Consider the following 27,394-nt stretch of genomic DNA (forward strand, 5'->3'; position numbering starts at 1 on the left):
TTACTAAGTTATGGATTTGAAGTAGTAAATACCTTCAAGTACATGGTTAAATCAAACCAGTGGTAAATGGGCCTTACATCTGTTTGGTAGTTCTTTATATTAATGTTGAAGGAGGAGAAATTCAGTGATGGCAATTAATACTGATTTGTATACTGGCATTCTAGCTTTGTCACCATCTTTCTTCTCCATTTACTTAACCATCACATCACTGCAACATTTTTTTAATTGAAACAAACAAACCAAAAAAGATTCCAAAAAAAAAAAAAATGCCAGAAGCAAATCATTTTGGAGCTTTTTTTTTTATTGTCAAGTGTCCCTACTTTATTTCCCCAGACATATCCATAGATTTTCTTGACCGGTTGATATTGAATATTGTCATGGGACTGAAATTATATCATTCTCACAATTACTTTCTATATGGATGTATATAATATATAACAGAACGAAAACATTAGTAATCAAAGAAAAAAAGAGGCAAAGCTACCATAACAGTGCATATACAGCAATATATTTTACATGTATCTGGCTCCTGCAACACAACCACATCCTTAAGTGGCTTTAGGTGACTTACATAATTTATTAGGATAGTTAAACGCTTCAAAACAGGATTAACAAGACTGAGCACATGGAGCTGCTGAACCTAATACATCAGTAAATAGGGTACTTTAAGCTGAATTTCTCTTCAAGATGTAAAGAGACCCCTTCATAAACTTGAAGTTTGAATTCAGAGCTAGAATTTGTTGAGCCAGACATAGTCACAGAGGATTTATTTCAAAGACTCTCTTTAAATGAGGAAATAAATAAAATCTGTTTTTATCTATGAGTCTTACAGTTACTTAGAAGTCATTTGGAAATCACAGTTTAATTCTCTTCTCTAAGAGGATTTAAAACATTTTACCTTCTACAAACAGCATACATATTCCATGTTGGGCATCAGGAATGAGGCTATCTCAGCCCAGGCTCCTGAAAATATTTCACTTTGTGTCAAGCTTTAGATGACTGCTCATCTGGGATCAAAACTGTCAAGATCTGTAGTAGAGTGCTCATCAGAGAAGGTAGCATATTGTTCCTGTCAAAAAAAAACAAAAAAACAAAAACATATATACAAACAATTTTCACACAATAACATAGTATAGGCTTTCTGAATATTAGCTTAATTAGTAGTATTAAAAAAAAAAAAAAAAAAAGGCAACAAAATTACTAACAGAATTGATTTGTATGATTGACTGTATAGCTCAAAGGAACTCCCTGCTCCTCCTCCCTTAATTTCTTGCTTTTGAAATGTGCACTCCTGATAACAAAATCAAATGAATTAAGTTTAACTCCATATGATCATTGTATGATTGTGGTATAGACTTGTTTTCATAATATTCTATGTCAACGTGGAAGAAGATCAGTTAATTGCAGAAAAGCAACTTAACTGCTGTAGGACAGTGCATTGTTCTACTTAAGGCTATACTTACATCCCAACCTTTGCAGCATTACTTATGCGGCAATTCTCGATGAACAATTGATTTCTTATTTTCCATTAGTCAAGTGAAGCAGCTAGAAGATAAAAATAATCAAGAATGAGCACAATAATGTATAGAAAAAAACAGCATCCAAAAGAAAATTTTCCCTTTGACAGTTCCACTGAATGTTTATTCTTTGTGACATATGTGAATACAATGAATTCCAATTCAATTAGCTATAGTCTATTCATGAGGTTATATATAAAGTGCAGTTAAAATTTGAGTCTACTGAGATAGCTTGAAAAAATTTGGCTATTCGAGGCAAAACCACAAGAAGCTATAAATAAACAGAAAATATTAGAGTCATTATTCACTTCTTGAGTCAAAACAAAAGTTGTAACTCATGTAAGCTGTGATTATACTCATGCTGAAGTGAAATGCGTACAAAAATAACCACTAAAAATAAATTTTATTGTCATCCTTGTATATTATTATCATTTTAGATATCTAATCCTCTGTAACCAATTTGAGAAAGAAATTCCAATGGCATGAACTTAGGTGAGAGTTACAAAATGAGTACTATAATGCCTGAGAAAAAAATACTTAGAAATTACGTAAATATTCGTAATTCCTTTTGTCGTAATAAATATTAAATAAATAAATAAAAAATATATAAATAAAAAATTAAATAAAAAATAAATATTCGTAATTCTCTTTTTGTCAGGTAACAATGCAGACAAATCATTTAGAAACTAGCCATGAGACATGGTGTCTGAACTTATTTTTTAAACATTAACATCATTTTATATTCATTGGTTAATAATATAAATTTGTCTTATGGAGAAAATGAAATCTGCTCTGGGATGAAATATTTATATGTTCAACACTTCTGTCTGTGAAGCTGTCAGTTCAAGACCATTTGTTTATACCATTCTGTAAAATGTCATTGACCAAATTCTTTCCTACTTCACTTAAATAAACTCTTACTTGATGAAAATTCTTCTGGTGAAATGAGCAGAAAATATTTGTTTACAGGCTTTTTTGTTTGGTTTGGTTTCCCTTAACGTAAGCATGTCTTTAATTATAAGTCAGTTATACGTTTGGATGAACACTGCATAATACCTCTTACATTTGTAAGAGACGTGCATCTGCAGTGAGGATCAGTTTTTGTTTAAAATGTCCATGATCTTTCTTCAAACACAATTTTAAGAACAAATTTATTTCATATAAAAACATGTATCAAACTACTAACATCAAACTACAATCATCATCTCTCCTTTTTGTCAGAAAACAAGTACAGGTCAAGTATTGCTGGTTATTATTAGTAAATCGCTACATATGAGATATAACAAGAAGATGAAAAACTTCATGATTTGCATTTTCAGCAATGTATATGTACCTCCTGACTATGACCTCTTAATTATATTATCTTTAATATCTGTAAGGTCCTACAATACTTTACATGACTGAAAAGCTCTAGAAAACAATAAATAATTTGAAAAGAGAGTTTACACATCTCCTCCCTTAAATCGGTGAATAAAACAGCAAAATAAACAGCAGGCAACCAAATCACTCATCATCTTTATCACTAGAAGTGCAGAGGAACCCTGAGGGATTACTGGTGATCACCTCAGGCTTGGCAGAACAGCAGGGAACTTCACCCAGTTTTCTGCTTAGCAGGAAAACTGTGTTTTGTAGTTTGGCAACTTCCTTGCATACCTCAGAGCAAATTTTCCACGTCAAAGTATCTGCAAGTGCTAGAAATCAAAGAGCAGAGGCAGCTCAGCTCAAACAATGCACACACAAAAATTCAAACCGTTGGGCACTATAATTTCTTCATTGCTTCTTTTTCTTTGTATAAACATCACCTTGTATATGTGCATACAGAGAGATGTAGGATCACAGAACAACATTTTAGAAATCACTTGGGTGATGTCTGGTGATGGGCACCAAGAATGAAACCGACATCAAATATGACCTGCTGACATGCTCAAGATGCCTTTTCAAACAGAGAAGAACATTCTAAGTCAATAACCGCTCAACTGAGGAACCCAAATATTCCACTTCTTCCTTTTCCAGAGCCACAGATTAAAAAAATCCAGCATCCTACCTACCTTCATAACCGTTGCTAAAGACCTAATTTGATAAGCCTTTGTTATCATTTCACTTGCTCAAAACACAAAGAATGGCTTAAAGGAATTATATATGCATTTCACTTTAGAGATCATAAGCAAGTGAATGATGCAAAAATGTTTTGTCTCTTTTAATTAAATCCCCTGAATTTAGCATTACTGAGATAAATTATTTAAGGTGGAAAATAATCCTAATAATTTTTCATTGAACGGATCTGATTGTAGAGAGCATGCTAATGTTGTATCTCCTATATTACTGAAGATCATATATACATATGCGTATTTTTATATCTATAACAAAATGATAACAAATGTCAAAAACAAATTATTTGGCATGTGGAAAGTGCCAAATGTCTTACACAAATCCCTACGGTGAATTTTTAACAGGATAAGTGAGAAAAGAAAGAGAAAGATAACCACTGTCAAGTGCTATTTAACCAATGTTTAAAGACTCAAGATCTAAGACAAATGAAGATTTGAGAAAGTTTGACTTTGTACTGCTTACACTGGTTCTGATTCTCAACAGAAACTTTACAGTCTAGTGATAAAAAGCCATGTTTAAAACCACGTTGAAAGAATGTAATTTTTAGGCACTGTTTATAAAATGGAGGAAATGAAGACCACATCCCAGGAAAACAAACTTCTTAAAATGAATTTTCCAAAAAATATAATTTGTTAGTTTAAAATTGAAATGGAAGAATTAAATATAAAATTATAAAATCCAATAATGCAAAATGAAAAAAATAGAAATACAGAAATTAGCGTAGATATTTTACCTTAAATTCCAGTTCTTTTGCCTTCATCAGACAGAATGTTAGATTTAATGTTGCATTTTCTCATTTTAAATGTATTTGTTACCACTTTGTGAGCTAAACAGGGAATTCTACGTTAAATTATTGCTTTGTCTGAAACTTTTTTCAGCAAATTCCAAGGTAATACGAACTTCCAGAAATTTATGTCAGTATATTAAAACACACCAGCATCACAGGCTATGCAAAAGTAACAGCCCTCTCTCTAGAAGCCTCTGTTTCACCATGCTGTGCATCATAACGTGTAGCCAAAGTGCATAAACTTAATGGAGAGGAAAGACAATCATGTGCTAAGCCTTTCCCCTTTCTCGGTGTGTGACTATCAGCAGATCTCATGTAAGAAGATACTGAACTCTATGCTGTAAGATGAGCTTAGTCATACCTTTATGTGACATAGTTCCGCGAATAATTTATGTATTAGACACAGATCTTGGAGATGTTAATCTTTCATGGAGCAATGGCCAGAGCCCAGACAGAGACGGCAATCATTATATCGCAATCCATATGGCACAGCTACCTTCCTGAAAGCACAGAAAGCAAGAGAAGGATTGGCATTGCTGCCAGTATTTTCCTGGCAAGGGACGGTGAAGAGGGCAGAGAGCTGTATTTAGGCAAATGTTTTCCCCAGTTTTGGCTTAAGATCTCTGCAATCTGCTTGCTTCCTGAAAGTCTTTGTTCGCAGTACAGTTTAGATGCTGTGTTACCTATTCTCTTCCATCGCAACGAATGAAGTAGGTACAATAAGTCATAGAAGGGTAGTTAACATCAGGTGTCAGATTCACACCGAATCAACAGAACTACAAAAATTTAGCATTAATGCTTTGTCTGGCCATAGCACTTATCAAGGAAAATCCTAGCTTTCTTGGACTTCCATCAGAAATGAAAATCAGATCCACAGCAATCTAGTAAATAGGAAATGTTTAAAAATGATTACTCTTTTTTTTCCTCTTGTTTCTTCTGCTTCTATTCAGGACTGTTTTCTTCTATAAAGTGAAAGAATTTTCAAGGCTTGAGGAACAGTGGAAAATACAATACATGTTGTCACTCAGTAAGGGAAGAATTTGCAGGTAGCAAGTAACCTAAAAATCAGTAATAGCTCAATGTTGCCTAACACTTATATTAAGTTAGTGATGCTATATAATTATTATGTGGATATTTAATTGCGCATGATGCGAGTCATCTTCCTGAGAAATATTTTCCATGGTTACATGCCATGCAGCAAAAAGCACATAATATGCAATAAGGGCACGATTCCAAGCTGCAAAGCTTTAGTATGACAAGAGAATAGATAGGGCCATTAGTCCCCTGGTCTTGAAAAAGAAAAAAAGAAACAGAAACAAAACTTCAATTAATCTTAAACATGAATTTCTGGATTAAGAAACCATACTGCATGTTGTCATGATAAAACAGGTTATAGCTCTAATAATTCAGATTAAAAATAAGAAATTGACAAAGATATTCAAAGTTATTAAAATTGTGACATTCCTTACTGCAAAAAATGTTATACAAAAGTGAAGAAAAAGCTTGAAATTAAGATAAGTGAGGAGAAATTCAAATATGAAAATACTGTAAATGAATAGAGAAAATTGTTTAAAAGGGTGACAGAATAAATGTTTTAGCTTAATGAAGTACAACAAACTTGTGATCATCTTCTCTTACCTACAAGAACACCTTGATTTATGTTACCAAAACTGCAGTATTTTTGTACTCCAGTTCAGCATAATGTAACAGGAAAGTGATTTTTATAAAGCAGGAACAAGAAAGGGGCAACAAGACACTATTATTTTATTTAACTATCACTCTTCTTTTCTTTAAATTAAAAACAACAAAAAAACAACAACAAAAAAAAACAACTTATCTTTACTTACAGAAACACATTCATAAAGGGACAGACGTTGAAACCTATGCTCATCTGGGCATTATCAGAAATGGAGCTGCAAGCTTATTACAACATTCTTAATCAGACACCTTCTTAGTGGAATTTCAGGACTTCTTCTGGAAAGAGAAGATCTAAAAGATCTAAAAATAGCTTTAAATTCTTGATGTCAATTAATATTTGGGAAACCTATTAGGAAAATGTTCTAAATCTTGCAATTATAATCAATACAGGATTAATTTATTACAGTTCGTACCATTAACAAAATTATTCGTGTGAATCTTATGGGTTACAACTTTGTCAATAGGGTTTGAAGCATATTACAGCTTTTTGTTACTTGTACTAAGTTTATAAGAGAAAAAAAATTGTGTTAAGACAGTTCTTTCTTTTACACGTGAAAAAGAAAACCCAGACTGGAAAAGGGAAGTCAATTATCAATTATTCAGAGAAAGGTGTTTATTGTAATTGTTCAGAGTCACAAAGTTCATTTCCCCTGAACTGTTTCTATATCCACCCGCCAATGATTTGACCCTAGACTCCTGCAATAGTTTAACATTTCAAACACATTTTATAGATTTGCATTCATTTTATCAGGTTTTAATATAGCTACAAATGATGGCTCATTACTTATGAGCACACAACAATTTTCCCATCCTCCTTGGGTAGCTTCAAAGACCTAAGATTTACATTTTTAATGAAAAATACAGGAACATAACAAAAAAGAAAAAAACAAAATCTTCATAACTGTCCCAAGAATTTATGTAAATATGTATCTCTACTTAGTTATTCATAGAGCATCTTGGAAAAGACAGAGAAGTATATTAACTTTTAGAAAATCAGATACTCTTTATGTCTTCAGAATTACATAGTTGAAATACACCTCAAAACTTGCCATAGGCGAGTAATACTATACATAGTTTGACTTTGTTCAAAGTAAAAAGGAATAAACAGGCAAGAAAAACATCTACCAGAGCAGTTGTTGTTTACAAGGAAAGGAAAAAAAAATGTTGGAGTTAAAGCAACAGTCTTTAAAGAGAGACCAACTAATAGTAACAAAAGTCATGAGTGGAAAAAGGAAAAATAATCCACGCACGCAGGAAAGAAAGACACTTTTACTCTGAGATACAACTACTCAGAAAGTGGGAATGCACTTTTAAAATATTTATTTTGTATCTGGGGAATAGTGCATCAAACAAAAACTTGTTCAATAGGACACATTTCCTCTCTACAAGAAATAATATACTGCCCTTTTGCTTGCCAATCGTGTTATTGTTGTTTCAGAGACAATAATATCAAAAATAAAATTAAGTCTCATGCAATGAAAGGAAATTTTATGTAAATGGATTGTAAAACTGATCGAATAAATCAAATAAATTCCAAAATGAAAAAGAGATTTTTATGCTCATCTGGCTACAGGCAGACTTCATCTACCTACCTGCTCGTATTTATTTTTTGCAGAACTGTTGATAAATGCTGCTAGAACAAACTTAGTTACAGAATTTTTAAGCAAATATACTACTTTCAGGCACATCTTACCATGAACTCCTCTTTTTTTCCTAGAGTTCATTTAATTTATTATGTAGAATATAATTTAAAACAACATGGAAATATTTTCTTTTTCTTCAGTAATGTTTTCTAAATACTGTTAAATCACTACCTTCAAATTTGTGCTGAATCCTGTTGGAAAGTCAAACAAAAAACACCACTGCATACAAGTCACTTACAGTCATTTTGCACTCTTTTTTGTGATTTGTAAATTATACAGAACCTTGTCATAGCATTGAGTGTGGAACAGACCCAGACCCACAAAGATTATTGAGTCCAACTTTTGGTTGGACAAAACTACCCCAAACTTCATTTCTGAAAGCCCTGTCCTTCTCGATCAGCAACAGCTCTCAGTGCCATGACCACTGCCCTGGGTAAACTGTTCCAGAGCACAATCACCCTGATTGTGAAGAAACTGTTCTAAGTATCCAGCATGACCTTTCGTTAACAGTCAAGAACTGAAGAAAACATAAAATAAAATAGCAGGACTGGAATTACTGTTCTCCAGATAAACATGATATTAAAAGAAAAAAGAAAAAAGAAGTGAAGTCTAGTAGTGCTCAAAAATGAACGTTTTGGAGTGTGGGAGGAGGACAATGTAAGTCAGTACTACAGTAACATCAGAACATTTCATTTGTGTTTTCTGTAATTTATTATTTGTAAATGCCATACTTCTTAAGCACATAGGATGACTATAAGAAATACATGGATCTGAAGAGTAAAATATCACATCCATTAATATTAAATCAAAAACATATCTAAAACAATGCTACTGAAAGTAGCCCAGCAACGTTGACATTAAATATATGAATTTTTCATACAATGAAAATATTTAAGGCTGTAGTGTCTCTGAAGTATTTTGCTAAAACATATATATTTTTTAAATTGTAATTGTCTGGCTTACAACAATTATATTTTATTTTGCTATGTAACATTAAAAATCCCTGAAGGAATACTAGGTAGTTGATCCTGCTTTAATGTTTAATATCATAAAGAAAGGATTTTTAACTTCCTCTGTAGGTAGAGTGGCAGAAAAGACTGGTAAAATAGCAAACCAACTTTATCTCCCATCTAGCTTGCAACATGGTAAAGAGCATGACAGAAACAGCATTCTACTTGGACATATAAAGGGATAAACTGAAGACACAACGGAAGGATGACTGACAATGCTTTCATGTAAAGTAAGAAACTTCAAATACACTTTTCAGAACAATTGGTCATAATGATAAAGCATCGTTTATAGATATTTGTCCATCTTGTAATGGAAGATTTTAAACCTCTGTATATATATCAAGTACAACAAAGCTGCGGGGCTATGAATTCTGGGCAAGATATTTGCATGCAAACAGGTAAAAGAGATGGAGCAGTGGAGGACGATGAAAGAGCAATACGCAGAATTTTAGTATATTTGAACATACTTGAAAAAGAAGCAAAAGCTATTTAGGCTAGAAAGGCAATTTCAACTTGAAGATGCAAAATGACCATGGTTTGGCTGTGAGTTTACAAGTGTGAGCAAAGAAAATGTATCATCTTGTAATAGCAATGCAAAATAAGTCAGCAAGATTTATACACACAGATCAAAGCACAGGACCAGTCAAAGATAAAACTGAAATATTGGTCTTCAGTGACTAGGAAACACCCATGACCTTTCAGAGGAGGTGGGGAAGAGGAGAAGACACAGGCGTAAAGCTCAGGTTCTGTACTGTGCCAGTATAAGTTTTCATTGGTTGATTGGTATTGCGCCAACATTTCTGAAGTATGTAACTTCACAATCTCTGTTACTGCAACTTTCCATACATTAATGTTATTACAGAAGGGGAAATAGTAAATTACATGACAAAGACTTGACAAAATCTACTGACAAAAAACAAGCATCTGCAAATTCTAGTCCACCACTCTTGAAATTTATTTATTTTATTTTAAGAAATAAAAAATAACATAGGTAAGACAAACAGCAAATCTTGAACTAGCGTTGCTCAGGTTTCACAGTAGTAGCAATTATCAATCTTTTTGTTTGTTTCCTTTTTGAGATCTCTAAGTACATCTTATTTATGGTATCTTGCATTCTGCAATGTCCTTTCTCTTTTTCGGCCACATAGTATCACAGAATGATAAGAGTTGGAAAGGACCTTTGGAAATAATCTTTTCCTTGCGTAACAATTCATTGCTTCACAACACAGCCATATTTAAATGACATCTAGTAAGCTAGATAAGTAAGGAAAATGAATAATTTACTGTTTGCCAATGACAAATCTGCCCCTTGTGAGTTTACATTAATAGCACAACACCTAAGTAACTGAACAATTTGTAATCTCACAGAGATAGATGAGAGCGTTGTTGCTTATTATCCTTTAGAAACTGTGAAGCAGAAATCACTTCCTCCCAGTGTACAAACACTACCCTCATGGTAAGTGTCAAAAATCAAATATATGGTGTGAATTTCACACACATTCAGAGTGCCAGCACTGAGTTAAATCTAAGTAAATCTTGCTTAATTACTCAAAATAAAGATTTAAACAAGATGTTTAAATCCTGTCTGCTCCAAGTGCTGTACTTTGCAAAGGATTAATGCATCACTAATAATACTGAAAGTGGTTCTGCAGTACTGACTCAACAAGCTCACTAATGATGCAGAAAAGCTACACTTGCCAAAAATTAAACAGAGTACCAATTTCAAGGTATCTAATATAGATATATATACCCTGGCAGGCAGACACAAGCACATTCTGACTGCGTTCTAAATAAACCAGATGCCAGCCTTCTCAAAATCAAAAACAATTAGTCTCAGTTAGCATGACGTTAAGCTAAAGAGCTGAAAGTTGAGGCTAGAAGCAACTTTTAAGCATCTTAGTGGGAAGATTTTTTTCTAACCTGTCCCTATTGCCAATCTTTCTCTCAACATTTTTTTTTTTTTTTTGAGAAAAGAGTTTGAATCCAGATTTTTAAACTGAACTTACATCCCTGCTCATTAGGTTACAGGAATTCAATGGAAATGATATAGTTTGCCAGTTCAGATAAACATTTCAGTTCTTTAAGAGAGAATCACAGCCTTTTCTCTCTGATTACTATGTTTACTGAAATCTATACACATATTGTCCGATAATTAACCTTTCAAAGTTGTCTCTGGGGCCAAACAAAGCAACAGAATCCATGCTTCCTCTATTAATAATACGGTTTAACTTGGAAGGAGTTAAATATTAACAGTTTTTCAAAATTACACAGGTCAACTTGGTCACGTGGTTCCTAACTCATTCTGTAAAATGTGACATATCTGTTTATCAACATACATGAGACAAATGAAATGCTTAGAAGACAGACAAAATCCAGGCATATCCAAGGATAGCAGAAGTATCCTCAGATTGTAAGTTTTTCTTCCAATAAAATAACAAATAGAATACATAGTCTGGGCTCCCTGGTGGTAGTTATTCTTAGATGACAAATTATTTTCACAGGGGCAATTATGCACCAAACACCTGTTGTTTCACCCAATATATTATGATTTACTTGAGAGAACATGAAAACAGCTTGTGTGCTTCAGTACACAGACCACCCCTACTTGAAAAGAGGAGGAAAAATATTGCTTTATTCCTCTGAAGATCTTCACATTTCAAATATGCGTGAAAACAAGACAAAGTAACTACTGGAGATTTGTTCCAGTAAGCCATTTCAAACAAAGATATACTGTATAATTTTCTTCTGCCTTTGTATCACAAGGATCTGTCTTAAGGCTTCAGAAAGTTAAAAATTCCTTTGTGACTTTCAAGATCTTCCTCAGCTAATTTAATAGCTTTTATTTTTTCCTGTTTCACTGACAATAATTTCAGCACATCACAGTTTTTCTCCTTGACTAATTTCGATTCATATGGTAAATTCTTTGTTTTTCATAAATACTTCTGCTGTTTTAGATATGAATTCCCTCCAGGGAAAGGACTACTCTCAGGTGATTGTCATTTGTTTTGTGAGTCATTCTTGATGTGATGTCCTTCAAACCAAAGTAGATTAAAGAACATAAATTGATTGGAGCTTATTAACATGCATGTTGCCACTTGTCATCTGTTTTGTTATCATAACTGCTCTGAAGAGTCCCTGGTTGGGGTTTTTTTTTTAATGGTAGGCTTTCTTCCAGTTTAATTCTTATTTTTTGTTCTTCATCTAGCTCAAAAACCTTATTTTTTAATAGATTATTATATACATAATTTATATTATATAATATATTATACATGTACCTGAGAAATTTATTACAAAATAAAATATTATTTATATTTCTTGAGATTCTTTTATTGAATATATGACATGATTTGCATTTTATCCTCTAATATCAACGAACCATTTTTCAATTGGCTTTCCTCAATTGTATTTATCTGCTCTTTAGTTATTACTACTTAGTAAAACAGATTAAATATTCCAGGAAGCTTTTTTTTTTTTTTTTTTTTTTTTTTTTTTTTAAGTTCCTAATTTTTCCACACAAATCTATAACGAAGAAAACCGTGATTCAAAAATACAGATTACAGATTAATTCTACTTGAATATGTAGGTCACTCTGAATATAATGCCTCCTATTTACTTCCGTGACCACTGCAACAAATACAAAGAGCACAATAACACTGACGAAAGATGAAGCACATTATCTCTATAAAAATAGTAATTTTCACCATAGTCACCACCATTAGCAACACATTTTGACCAGGGATGAACAAGAGCCTGCGTGCCATTCCTGAAAATATCTGTACCAGCAGAGGAAGTGATTCACTGCCCCACCTGCCTCACTGCTCACATCCACTGCATGGTCGCAAAAAAAATATTCAGCAAGCGTTGATGAATGTCAATGGGTGTTTTTTTCTGCATGGAAGAATTCAGTGACACATTTTACTTCATACACACTGCCAGCTGCCACAGTGAAACAACATGCAATGGAGTACTGGTGGGAAGGTTCAGCTTCTACTACCATACCACCAACATCCACCTCTGAAGTCATGAGGAAACATAACAAAATAGCAGCTCTTCCTTTCAGAACAGTCCTTATATATTTAATACATATTTTATATATATCTATGTGTTTAAATATGTTAATTAATACGACTTCAGTATATTACTGCCCCAATGCAGACTACCTTGAATGTACTTAAAGAATGATTAAAACAGGTCCTTCGAAATTTGGACATCAAAATTTTCTTTATACAGAATGGTCATACACCACATGAAATCTCTCAAATAGTGTTAATAATATAATCAATATTCCTATAAAAAATTTCTTTATCTAATTCTATTGATAGACAGTGTTAAGAAAAAAAAAAAAAGGAAAATAAAGTATCATTTGTTCTTCACTGTTTCAAAAACGTAATTCCACCTCTAAGTCATAGTAAGACTGTATTGTTATCAGTACATGAGTAAAGACAAAATACAAAAGTAGGAGCTAAAAGTTCATCATTTGATGTGTATTTGATATGTATAATCATCCAAAAGAAAATATTCTCTTGTATTCAGAAAACCTGATCCAATTCTTGTGATGTAGATGTATGGATGGAAAACAAGATCTAATAATACCAGGAGAATAACTGTAATATAAAATCAGTATTAGGTAAAAATGTAACACATAATTGCTTCTCTTTCTATCACCTGAGCATGTTTTAGTCTTGCAACTGTAAGTTTTTTTCAAGCAGCTAATATAAATTAGAATTAGAGCAGAATGGAAGCCAATGGAGGTGAAAATAAAAGCAGGGAGGCAGAGAATAGTAAAGAACAGAGAAAGCGAATATTTTATCTTATTTAAAGCCTTTCTGTATGAACTTTCCCCCTTTCTCCCCTAGAAAAAGGTTTGCACTTTTTTTTTTAATCAGTTTGACTGTAGGTTATTTAATGGTGATTAATAAGATGCAATCATATTTATGAAATTGATGTGAAGGACATCTTAGTGGGAGTAAATGAGTGTAACACAAACATAGTTTATGGATCGTCTTCAACTCTTTATGTATGAAGACAATGTTAATCTCTTTATGGTACATAATAACTAACACTTCTTAGTTATTATTACCTGTATAAGAAATTGTATACTACATCTGACAAATTAACAAAATATCATACCTGCCAAGGACAGCTTTTGCATTTGAGTGTTACCCCACACATTGCAGTTTAGCCTTATCATAAACTGAATTATCAGTCCAGCTTTATGACTAGTAGTTACTAAAAAAAGCACAAGAAAACAGCCCCAGAAGCTGTGAAATGGAGGTTCTTGTTCTTTTAACATAGTCAGGTGTTCTACACCTGGAATAAATTAAAGACATTTTGAAGTAAGATTTAAAGGACAAATAAGTCTATTTCCCAGGCTTAGCAAAATATTTCAGATCTTGTTTAGATGATCTCCAGTAAAAGATTTAAGTATTTACAAGCTGCTCCTCTCATTCCCAACCTGAGTACCATTACCAGGAAAAAAAATCATTAACTATTTAAAAAAAAAAGAAAATTGATTAAAAAAAAAAAAAAAAGATATCATCACGCAACTTGGTCATCATGCAACTGCATCATTCATTTCAGATACTCTTAAAGCAACTGTATTCAACCTTGCAATTGCATAACATAGCAGTTAACCACCATTAAAGGAAGAAAATCATGACAAGAAGTAGCTTCGGAGATAAAGCCTATTCTGGAAGATAAGAAATTCATACACCTTGTGAACTATAAATAACTATCTCTAGTTACCAGGTAAACATTTTTTCTTCCAACCAGATTTTGTGTACAGATTTGTCTATGCTATTAGAATGCTAAGTGATTTAAGTAGCACCATCCACTTTCCAAACATAGGGTGATAAAAGATTATCATCTCAGTCACTAACAAGAATTTTTATGTAAAAATTGCTAATCTTTTGGAGCAGCTTGAATCATTATTCTCCTAAACTCCAGATGGCTACCTTCCCATTACTATATTTTGCTTTATCATTCTATTATGCTACAGCATATACTGTCAGATAAAGTCTATTTACCTTTCTCTTTTTTTTTTTTTTCATTCCAACTTAGATTTGTATGATTTAAACAATTTTTCCTTTTGAAAACCTGAACCTATGTCACATGAAGGAGTGGTTAATCTAATGGTTATTCTCTCTAATGCAATCCAATTAAAAACAAATGAAGAGACAAATCATTGGGACTTTTTCTTTAGACGTTTAAGCAAGATATATTTGTTAATTACATTTTTCTCCATGCAAACAATAGCATATTCTTCTGACATCTGTTTTCTTTGACACTACTACTAACACATTACCAGGTTTTATTATATTTTCCTCAAATAAAACTGTTCGTGGGGTGAAAGTGTACAGTCTATCTTAGCAGATTATGTATTATTTTTGGTTCAGAAACAAAGGCAACCACAGAGAGCATGCAAACTAGGCTGTTTTAGAGGAAGATAACCTCATCCACCAATACCCTTCTCCCACAAAGACAATCTATTCCATCAGTCCATGAGCTGCTACACTTTCTCTCTACTGTAAAGAACAGAGACAGAGCATTTCTTTGGGAAAAAAAAAAAAATAAACTATAGAGGAAAATCTTGCAGCACTATGTAATAGCACCATCTGGTGACTTCAGACCTGATAATAGAGAAAATATCATTCTACATTTTTACCTGCATAGATTCTCCTTCTTAAGTGCTCTTCCCAACGATCTTTCTTTTAATCAAAGCAGCTAATCATTTATATTTTGTTGCCAAATACAGAAAAGAAATTCAGAATATTTTTAATATCAGGAAAGTGTTCAAAACAAAGGGCATACTCTCGTCTGAGGAATCTCTACAAGCATGTGGCTAGGGACAACAAGACCTTTAGGAATAATATGGATACTTATGCTTAATGCTATGACATTTTCTTCACTTGATCTTTAAAAGGAATTCAGTTGATTTATCTGACATAAATTAAGTGCACTAAACAGGAGATCAGTAAATAAAAATATATCAAGGCAATCACCAGGCTTCTTATTCCCCTGTGTTCCTTCAAGTGCCTGGAACTCTGGGATATGTCCTTGCAACGACTTAACTTGCAAACTGCACGTAGAATTTTAAGAAGGTTCAAATGAGAGGAAGACTTGATTTAGTGCACAAGAGCTTGGCCTTATGTCTAAAGAAATGAGATGTTATAGGTTAAGTTCAGCAAGATGAGTAGATTTAAAATGTCATTATAACTTATTTGTATTGCAGTAGCACCTTCACAGACAAGCCAAAGACCAGGACATATTGTACTAGGCTAGCAAAAACTATTAGTAAGAGACAAACTGCGTCCAAATTACCTTATTATGTAGAGCTCTAATGTATTTAAAATCCAGTCACATATACTTCCTATCTCCTGATACATAGTATCAAATGTATTTGTAGTGCACTGTTTCTGTTTCTTTACAAGAAATAAACAAAAATCAAATTCATAATCCATATTTAGAAGACAGTAATGTTGAAAGCAAATTTACGTCATTAGTAAGAGGGAATTTTTCACTACGTTAAGGTCTTTGATATGCAGAGAAGAGGAGCAGAATTTCTAAATGACCTTGAACCTTCAGCTGCCAAAACACACAAAATATGCTTTAAAGTACAAATAATATTTGAAAGTACAAAGTGAGGTATGAAAGCACAAAATGATGTATGAATATAATATCAGTATCTGGTTCAAACAACAGATACATTTGTTCTTTTTTATATTAAGGAAGAGTTGTATTGGACAGAACATACTTCCAATTAGGCAAACTTGAAAAGTCATTTTTAAAGTTTTGAAAGTTTTCATAAGCAAGCTTATGGTTCAAAATAAGTTCACTTTTAAACACTGGAAAGGGACTGGAAGAGGAAAAAAAAAAAAAAAACAGGATAAAAGACTAAATTACTATTTTTGTGGGCAGCTTTTCTAATAACAGCTAATGCAACTCCACAAAACGATTGTGCTCACAGAAAAAAAAAACTTAACATAGTAAATAGAATACTGAACAAAGAAATAATGCTTATACACTAGGGAATATTGACATTATAGAATCATAGAAAGGCTTCTATTAGAAGGGACCTTTAAGATCATCTAATTATAACCCCATACTGTGGGCAGAGCTGCCCCCCTCCCCCCCTTCCCCCCCCCTCAATAGCTCAGGCTGCCCAGGGCCCCATCCAACCTGGCCTTGAGCACCTCCCAAGGATGGGGCACACACAGCTTCTGTGGGTAGCTGTGCCACTGCCTCAGTACCCTTTGTGTAAAAAAAATCCACCTAATATCTATAATAAATACCCTCTCAGATTAAAGGCACTCCCCCCTATTTTATCACTGTCTGCCCATGTCTAAAATCTCCCTCCATTTATAAGCTCCCCTCCTGTACTGGAAGGCTGAAATGAGATCTCCCTGAAGGCTTTTCTTCAAGTTGAACAAGCCCAGATCCCTCAGCCTTTCTTTTAAGGAGAAATATTACAGCTCTATTTCCGTACTTCTTCTAATATCTCTTTCTGATGTCTCTTAACAATGCATCAGACAGAAAAGGAAATAGCTCTAAATATGTTAAATACACAAACCCTGCTCTGAAAATAATAGCTCCTATTTTGTTACGTTGGCCCCTGACACAGCCTTCAAGTGACTTGTCAAAGACAGATCTTAGGTTAGCAATAACTAAAAAGACAAGGATGTGACAGGTTTCTTAGATTTGCAGAGAATAAACATCTTTCCTGAAATTATTTATTTTTTAGTTTCCAGCTTTCTTGAAGCTTGATCATCCTATACACAGCTTGAAGAGGCTGAAGTCTTTTGTTTTGTGTAGTGTTTCACACATGTGTTGTTTGGTTACTTGTGGTTTATTTTTCTACTTTAAATAACAACTCCTGTATGGTATTTTTTCCTTTTTTTTTTCTTTTTTGCTTGTTTGTTTTGCACAGGATAGAGAGCTTATAAAAATAGAGAAATTACAAATACATAACACATATTTCAAATGAATCTAAGTAATATTTATATACACTGTAGATATTCTACAATGTATTCTGCCACAGATCTGTGTCCTGCTGTAAGAAAGCAGATTTCTTCTTAAGCCTGTGAAATTCTGGGTATCCTGATATGGTTATCTTGAATGTTACTCACTACACAACTAGGCATCTGAATCACACCTTAATAAGAGGCTGTTGCAATTGACTTAAGGAACATTATTTCCAAAATCATAGTAAGTTACGTTTGCCCAGACTGAACAGAAGTAGAAAAATGAGTGTATCAGCTGCAGTAGCATGTCAAGTTTCCATTAATGGGAACAGATCACCAAGTAAGCTGTCATTGCTCCAGCGAATTCAGTGAAACTTCAACTTGTACCACTAAAAATCTGCCAGGGATGTCTACTGATTCGTTATTTGTTCCCTACAGAAACAAGAATTAGTGGGGGGGGGGGAAGCAACACAGCATCTCTCAGCTTGTGTGATTCTAAACATTCAGAAAAAGTGAGCAACTTTTTTTGCCTGCTTTTAGGCAATATCTTGGTATGTTACATAATAGAGCTTTAAGGTGCACAGGAAAATTAGCCTGAAAACATCTGGGATGCTGTGAGAGGAACACTAACAACAGGAATGGCTTGTCATGTTGAAACATTAACAATCTATAACAACTCTTGGCAGAGTAAAGAAAATGAGAAATGTAACACGACAGCCTTGAAAACAGAGGAACCTACGTTAGCTGCACCATCTACTCTTTTCACTAACATGAGAAGTAGCAACTACCACGGATGCAATACGTACTGTAATCATGTAATTAATACTCATTTAACCAAATTCCACTTTATAAATCCCTACTGTAAAAATGCAATGGATGATCTACTTACAGAAAACAGTATTGTACAGCATTAAGTTCCATACTCACCACAGAACATGATGGAACATAGACCAGAGAATCCTCTATTCTTAAGGCAAGTGTTATTGGCTTTGGCACACAGCTATATTGGTTTGGGAACAGATTTATTTCCTAAATCTTTTCTGCATCATACTTAACAGTGGTCTAGTTTGGAAGTCATCATCTCTGAAGCTCCTGATTCTGCAGATAAATAACAGAACCACATAACTGAAGGTGGTGGAAGAGTTCTCTGGAGATCATCAAGTCCAACCTCCCTGCTGAAGCAGGCCTTACAGGAAAGTATCCAGGAGGCTTTTGGATATCTCCACAGTTGGAGATTCCACAACATTTCTAAGAATTACTTTGTTTTCCATACTTTGCACTTACAGAAGTGGCTTTTTCATATCAATACAGACATCAACCTATTCTAGGAAACCTGCTTTAGCAGGGGTCTTGGACTAGTTGATCTCTAAAAAAGTCCCTTTCCACAACTCCGTGATCAAAGACTGTTCCAGCGTTCTGTGACCCTCACAGTAAAGAAGTTTTTCGTCACATTCATATGGAACTTCTTGCGTACCAGTTTGTTTCTACTATCCCTTATCCTGTCAGTGGAAACCACTGAAAAGTGTCTAGCCCCATCCAGTTGGTTCACACACTTCAGATATTTATAAGCATTGATAAGATCCTCTGTCTTCTTTTCTCCAGACTGTATAGTCCCAGGGCTCTCAGGCTTTCCTCATACAAGAGATTCTTAACATCTCTTACCTTTGCTACTCTGACTCTCTCCTGTAGTTCCCTGTGTTTCTTGAAAAGAAAACAGAACTGGACACAGTACTGCAGATGTAGCCACACTAGGGCAGAGTACAAGTGAATGACTGTTTCCCTCAATCTTCTCTGTATTTTATTTCAAAAAAAAAAATTAATATAAATAATAGCTTGGCCAGTATTATCAGATTAAATAAAAGGCAGCAAATGCTACTTTTTCCTTTAATGAACAGTAAGAAACAATGAAAAGATGCTAAGGACTGTTAGCACTCCCACTGACTATAAATGTATAGATCCAGTAGTAACACTTAGCCAATCAATATAATTTGAATGGATAAAAATATTCAATGGGGAAAATCACATTTATCTTCTTCTATGGCTTACACCCTTTCCCAGGGAGGGCACAGCTGATACAAGTAGTACCTGTCAAATATAAAAAATGAAAATTATTTCTAGAAGTAATTTAAAAAGAGCTTGTATTGATTCAATTGAGTGCTACTGACAAAATCAGGAAGGTTTAACACGATTTTCATGTCAGATCAGTTAAGTTCATGAGTATCTCAGAGGCAAGTGCATGGTTCTGGTTTCATTCTATACAACAGTCTTGGGCTGTGCCATCTATCTGTGTTGCAATACTTAGGCTAAGTGCCTCAGCTCAGGATCCCTTTCTTTTTTCTGTAAGAGTTTGAAGAGGGACAAGCACAGGTGGCAAGAGCATGATCTTTATTTATTTGTTTAAATTTACCACTAGAGGCAGAATTATTAGTATCAAGTATTTGGCAGAAAAGTTTAATTCATTCACATTCTTGCATTTATTTTCATCAAAAGAAAATATTAGACTATAGAAGCAGAAGGGATTTTTTGTACAAATATCTTCATTATTACAAAAAAAAAAAAAAAAAAAAGAAAAAAAAGAAAAAAGAAAAGAAAGAAATCCAACAACAAACTGGAAATTAGAGTCCCCTTCAAGGAAACAGAAACATACTTCAAGTTCACAAACACTTGTTCATTGCAGAATATAATTTACTCCAAGTGAGTGCTTTTGGTCAAGATTTCTTTCTTCCAGAAATTTGGTTTCTATGTTACATTCAGTTTTGGATCTGACCAGTAATTTTATTTCAATTTTGCAATTCTAAGCTACATATTAATATTTTTTAATGAGAAATACAGAAGGCTTATGTTTCTTTCTGAGTAGAGCTTATTCTCTCTTATTTCTATTTTCAGTACAATTGTATTTTGATTTTTGTATGCCTGCTTGTTGGGTGTTTTGCTTGCTTGTTTTTTAAGTACTGAGAACTTATATCAAGTAGAGTCAGAATATCTTGATGTTGCTCAGCTACATTAGGTAGTGTTTTCTTTCTATTTGACAATATATATTTTATCTTCATACTGTCTTCTAGAAACATACAAGATGTAAATGTTCCATGCACCCCTATTTGATTCCAGACAACTTTTTCTTTCCATGGAAAAATATCTGTGGATTTTTAAGGACAATTTCACTAGCGTCAACCTCCCAAAAGCAGATCATCTACAAATCTTATATTTTTTCTTATACTGCCCCGCATTTCTCCACTCTCATTATCTTCTTTAAGAGGTTCCCATCCATTATTATTTGTTTCCAACACTGTTTGTTGAACAAACAAGGCAAATTTCTAATGTTCCTTGAAATAAGGAACACCTTATTTCACATATTTAACACCTAAGCACTTGAGGCAGTCACAAAGGATTCCTTTTTCCAGACTTTAAAGATCTTCCTTATTTTTTGAATTTATCACTCTCGTTTCAAAACTGGATGTCAGATTTTCATTAAGTATTTAGTAAGCATCTTACTTATAATGTACAAAGCAGTATCTTTCTCTCTTGTCGTCCATATAACATGCTTGTGCTCTTAAAAATTATGTTAACTATATCATGTCATAAAAATGTATGTATTTAATGATGTATTTAATAATACGAACACATACATATGTAATGCTCTCAATCACTTCCATTTTCTATCTGTCCCAGATGGAGACAAAAGCACTGCATGCTTCACAAGAGAAAGTCACAAGAGAAAGGCAGAAAGATATTTATATAAAATAGATATAAGATGGTAATTTGAACAGTTATCACCTCGAGTTAACAAGATTTGAAATGGCTAGATGTCTTTGAGTATTTGCTACACAGAGTGTAGAGGGTACAAAACAAACCTAAGAACAAATCTCAGCAAGGCTGCTACAGCTTAAAAACTGAAAATTACTTACAGAGGACCAGTAGGCAAAGCATCAGCACAACCCAGATGATCCTCTTCGCAGGCCTGAGTTAACCTCAAGTAATATCCCTACTCCAGGTGAGGTTCTGGGGTGCAGGCTTGCAAGAAATCTCAAAGTGGTGATTGTCCACTTGCCATTTATGGGGTACACTGATTGACTCAGTCACGCAACATAGAATTGGATCTATTGAACCAGGTGTGTTATCAGTTCTCAGAGAACCCAGTTTGAGACAACAGGGCAGTCATTAACTGCCCCCCGGTGAAACCCTGATTGTTAGTCTCAAGGATAAAATCTTTTGCACCTCACTGTACACACTAGGCCTTTTGGCATAATGAGTAGGCTGGGTAAGTTGATAAGGAGTGCACAGCCAAACCTTATCACATAGAAAATGGCTGCTTGAGTTACACGACTTCGTGTTTTGCAGTTTGCAAAAGTTAACATGAACACCTTAACATCTGTCAATTTACAAACTTATCAAAAACTAAAAACAGATACGTTAAACAGAAATCACACCTACATTAAATCACACCTATGAGTATTAACAATATTTATTTCCTTTAACTATTACATCTTAAAAGAGCATTTCCGTACAGCAGACCTATACTTCATGCTAATCTCTGTCAAGCTACTCTTGTTTAGATTATTCTAGTGTATGTTAGCACAGCAGTGCTTTTGTTCAACTCTGGCATTTTCCTCAATATTCGAGGCTTTGATAAATATCTAAATTATGCTCAATGGTGTAATCTACTTGGAAGCAGTTTGTCTCATCTCCTAAAATTAAAGTGATAAGATTAGATTGATCAAACTCCTTTCAAGCTACTAACAAAATACAACGTAAACAGAACTTGGATTTCAAAATTATAAGTGTTTTTTTGTTTGTTTGTTTGCTTTTGCAAGTAGTATTACAAAAGAAGAAATAGCCAATGATTTTAAAACAGTTCAACCAGCACGTGAATTCACTTGTGTCTACTGAAGATTATCTCTACTGGATTTTTCTCTTTCTATTTTAGTTTTATTTTCCTATTATGCATTTTGCTGTTGTGGGAAACACTGAAATCCACATTGCAAGACTATATACTGATACTATATTATAAGACTATAACATTTATAAATTTTTAAATGTCTTGATAATTTACTTTTATACAACGAAAAAGCAATTTGCTTTTTAGTTACATATATTTTATTTTTACATATAGGGTGTATATATTGTTACATAATGCACATATATTATTCTTTTTATGTATATATATATATATTTAAATAACTGTTAAAGAGAAAACTACAGATTTTTATGTAATGAAAAGCAATGCAAATTCTACCACAAATTGAAAGATGACCAAACTGAACTTTAAAAGCATTGAAACAAAAATTGTCTGTGCTTGCTTCTCTAACACCTAATTTCTGCTTTACATACATTTACACTCCCTGATTCAAGCTGAGATGGGAAGTAGAAGTGCAGATATACCACAGTAAAACCTATGTTTGTAGCTGTTCCAGCATGACCTGGAACAGTAGGTACTAATGATTTTGGGAGAAAACCAATTATCGTTAAATTAGTTGAAGCCACTTTGCAAAATTTAATCCCTTTTTGTAGTTCAAATAAATGTATATCTATTTTCTGAGTATTTCTCTGAATCAATTTTTTCTGGGTTTATGTATTTCTTTGAGTTAGAGGCCTGCTCTCTTAGGGTAATAGGAAATAAATGCTCAGTTGGACCATTTCTACTACCACTGCCTCAACCTCATCTGCTCAAAAGGTACATTCCCAACCCTACAGACTGGCCAACCCTAAAGAGCTGGAATAGTTATAGAGCATGATTAACATTTCTTCTATTCTTCAGTAACATGCACAACGCTACTATTATTTGGAGCTGTAAATATCCAACTAAGCCCAACAAATTCTAACCAGTACACCAGAAACTAACCAAAGGAATATATATTTTTACATATCCATCAATAGTACAAAATGGAGCAACCCCAGCTACTACTGTGAATAGTTTTGTAATATCCTCAATGACAGTTCTGTTCTCTTTTTCATATCTATTACTATTAAAGTAGCAAATCTGTGTGGCACAAGATATAAGAGCAAATGCTTTGCAGTTACCTGGAGGCAGACTGCTTTTCAGAATTCAGCCCAACTGGAAGGAGCTCTATATCTCTGTTAATATGATAAAATGCCTTTTCATTCTATTCCTTTTTATTTATGCTACCTGAACCGGCTCAAACTAACCCATGACCATGCAGAAAACTACACTCTTGTTAAATTCTAATGATCATTTAAGTCTGAGATTATGCTTTTTTTGTACTGTCAGTGATTTTTTAATCACATGGAGTCTTCTAACTCAGTGTTACCTGTTTTCCCTGAAAGAATGAACAGTATGTCAGAAGCCGGCAGTACAGTTATACTGAATGCAGCATGGTAGGAAAATCCTAAGGAGCACAGCTTAGATAGTCACTCCTACACTATTAAGAGAAAAGACTGGATAAAAATGTGTAGGACAAGTCTACGTGACTTTCACATGACTGTATGTTTTTTTCTATTACCTGAGAACATGCTGTTTCTTCACAGTTTCACAGATGTGGCTAAAGCAACTCCAAGACAGAAAGGAGAATGGATAACAATTGTCTCCGTGGGAAGCTGTACCTCACCCTTGTCTCTTTCAAGCCATGCTCCAGAAACAACCCTGATCACTAACATTCTGCAAACATTACCTAAATGTCAGAAGTGAGAAATAATACTTTTCATGAAACAAGCATTCACAAAGGAAAACAAACAAACAAAAAAATTAAGGGCAGTAACAAGTAGTGACTTCATCCATATTTACTCAGTAGAACCAATTCCAAAGTTAGGAACCTTCATAGAACAAGTAACTAACAAAACAGATAAAACTGCCAAGCTCTCAGCATACAACTAAGCTGAAATCATAAACATAAGTGTATTCACCACAATTGAAATTCATCAGAAAATAAACAGTATAGGTACTATGAAAACACACAAGAGAGATATGCAAATACACAACATTACTTCCTGTGAAGTCCGAGTTTGGAAGACGTAGGAAAGCAAGAAACAGAAGCCTACTTGCAATATGAAGGAAAAATAAACTTGTTCTGGGGACATCTCCAAATCAATGAAGCGAGCTTTTGTAGTTCACTTAAAAATAAATAAATAGTCATCTAGTTTCTTCTTCAAAACCATCTGCCATGTAATCAGATTCTGTGGTCATCACACACAGACTCCATAAAATCAAAGTACAGATGGTGGTTTATTATAAAATAACATAGGAGGCTTAGAATAGATGATACATTTGGTCATTTTTGCACATAAACTCCCTGATTAAGTATGAAAAATGTGAACATTTGTTTATCTTGGAAAAACTGCTATTACTTGTCAAGCATGACCAATTATGTATTTCTGAACAGTTATCCATATAATTAAGAAAAACAGCCATCTGTAAAGTCAGAAGTTTGCATCTGTTTCTCGTGGATTTTGTTTGAGAATCTCCCCTCCCCCCCCACCCTAATCCATATATAAATATCATTTCTCTAATCTGATTAATTCATAAAACAGTAACAGAAAAAAAGAAACCAGAGAAAGCTCTTTGCAACAGGTTTATTGGAATTCCATTCATTTTGTCTTTCCTAATCTTTTTTCATTGTTGTTAGTTTCTCTTCCCCTCCCTCCCCCCGACAGATGTCAACTAGTAACAGGGAAGGAAAATATGAAGACTTTTAACAGATATTTTTATTTTTCACCCTCTACTGCACCTAACAGATGCATAAGGTCTATATTACAACAAGGAAAAAATGAAAGCCTTTCTTATTTTAGAGTTGCTTGATTGTTTGAATTTCAATTGAGAGAGAAAAAAATACCATTTATTTCTAGATTCTGTATTATTAAGGCAAAACTTGGTCACAGAAATATGCAAGCAAGACTAACTGCAGTTTGAGTCAACGTATCAAGTATCTGTGAGATGGGGGTGTCTTGCTCCAATTTATAGGAGGAAGAGGAGATTTTTTGATGCGTGCATAGCTAACATGAGGTAAAGAAACAACGGTTCAAATGTTGGTCCTACCAGTTTAACACAAATCTTAATCACAAAGATACGGAAGGGTGAGGACACTGTTACCAGTTAGGGTGATGGGGAAGCGGATGATAGGAAAAAATAAAGAGTGGTGTAAAGCGGGGATTAGTCATCACCAAGATCCATCGAACATTGTTCCAAGGGTCTGAGGTAAAAGCACAGGGGGAGAGCAGCAGCAGCGTGGCTGGCCTCGTGCAACAAGCAGGTACAGCGACAGGGTAAGCCCAGGAGAAAGCAGCAGGACTCAGGCAGCAGGCCAGGAGAGTCCATCAGCATGCAGGTATCTCGTTGTGAGGAGTATGTTGTCAAAAACCTAATCTCATAGTTCTTGGTCCCTTTCTTTATCCTTCTTCTTCTGCCAACATGTCATTTCTGGGTGCTTGGGTAAGAGCCATGTACAGTTACCTCCCTGAGATGGCTATCTCCCTCGAGATGAGTCCACACAAAATGCTTCCTGGCCATTAAGCTGTGGCTTACTTCTCTCTCTGTGCCCCTGGCCTGCAAATCTTCAAACAAAAGATTTTGCTACCTTTGACCAGAACTTGCCTAGACTTGTCTATCTATGTCCCTCAGGCAAAGGATTTCTCAACCCTTACCCAGGACTGGTCCATCAGTGTTCCTCAGCAAGCTTGGAGACAATGGGGCAAAAGAATAATCTCTTACAGGAGGGGAGGGAAATCAATAAAAGCACATTTCAACATTTTTAACACAGAATTAGAAATTAGGTCTGGGAAAGAGATGTTTTTTTGAGGTGGTTTCAGTTACTATGAAATTTTCTTATGAAACGTAGAAATGTATCAAAGACAGAACACTTGAATACTAGCAAATTTGTATCTGAATCAGTAATAAATGTTTATATTCAACAAAATCTGAAAGTAATTCTGAACAGTCCAACACCTCCCCCTATAATCATTGGCATTCTTTTTGAATCAGGTTAGAGGCAAACTTTGATTAGAAGTCTCTAAGAAAGAGTGGTTCTAGAGTAATTGAGTAAGACTATGTTAAAATTACAGAACTGTAATTTATGTTAGAAAGGATCTCAAGAGATCACTTTTTGCACCAAAGTTGCTCACAACAGTAACTACTCAAGTTCTTAACATCTCCAAGGATGGAGGTTCAACAGCTCCTTAAGCAATCCATTCATGTGTTTGACAGCTGCCCTGGCAAAAATCAGACAAACAAATGCTGATCGTGTTTGTACAATTAGTGTGTTTGCTTTTATATATTTTCCTAAGCTCCTGTACTACAAAGGATCTGTATCATTTCCTGTCCACCTCTGCTAGAGAGGAAACCAAAGTCAGCTCTTGGGTCCTATCTTCCCTAGGCTGGACATCCAGGCTTCCCTAGGCTTGCTCATCCGGTTTTTCCTCATAGGATTACCTGTATACCATTTCCACATTTCTAATAACCAAGTCACCCATACTATTGACCAACTAGCTTACATTTCCCTCCAACTTTCTGTTGCTTCTAAATGTACTAATTAGAGGCTTGTACCTCACACATGGAGGCTAATAAGCAACACACTTAAATGACATTGTTCACATCTGTTACAGTTGGTGTTACAGCTAGAAGATTATTGTAGTGAAAATGGGAAAAGAAACAAACAGTAAAGAAATGCTCACCTGTATCCAGAGATCTAGGTTTGCAGAAAAACCTCCACAGAAGAGGGATCTC

At 34.2% G+C, this 27,394-nt stretch overlaps 1 long non-coding RNA gene across 1 annotated transcript; it reads right to left on the reverse strand.

The window, feature by feature from the left end:
• Window positions 1–469: 469 nt before the first annotated feature.
• LOC122180494 lies at window positions 470–27,394 on the reverse strand. The gene is made up of 4 exons (XR_006179107.1): window positions 27,343–27,394; window positions 4,775–4,913; window positions 1,464–1,545; window positions 470–1,069 (listed from the first exon to the last, which is right to left on the reverse strand). It is a non-coding gene; the product is annotated as an uncharacterized LOC122180494 (long non-coding RNA).

Source organism: Lagopus leucura, unplaced genomic scaffold (assembly GCF_019238085.1).
Source record: "Lagopus leucura isolate 7727_CA_CO unplaced genomic scaffold, USGS_WTPT01 Super-Scaffold_100004, whole genome shotgun sequence".
In the NCBI taxonomy this organism is placed as follows: domain Eukaryota; kingdom Metazoa; phylum Chordata; class Aves; order Galliformes; family Phasianidae; genus Lagopus; species Lagopus leucura.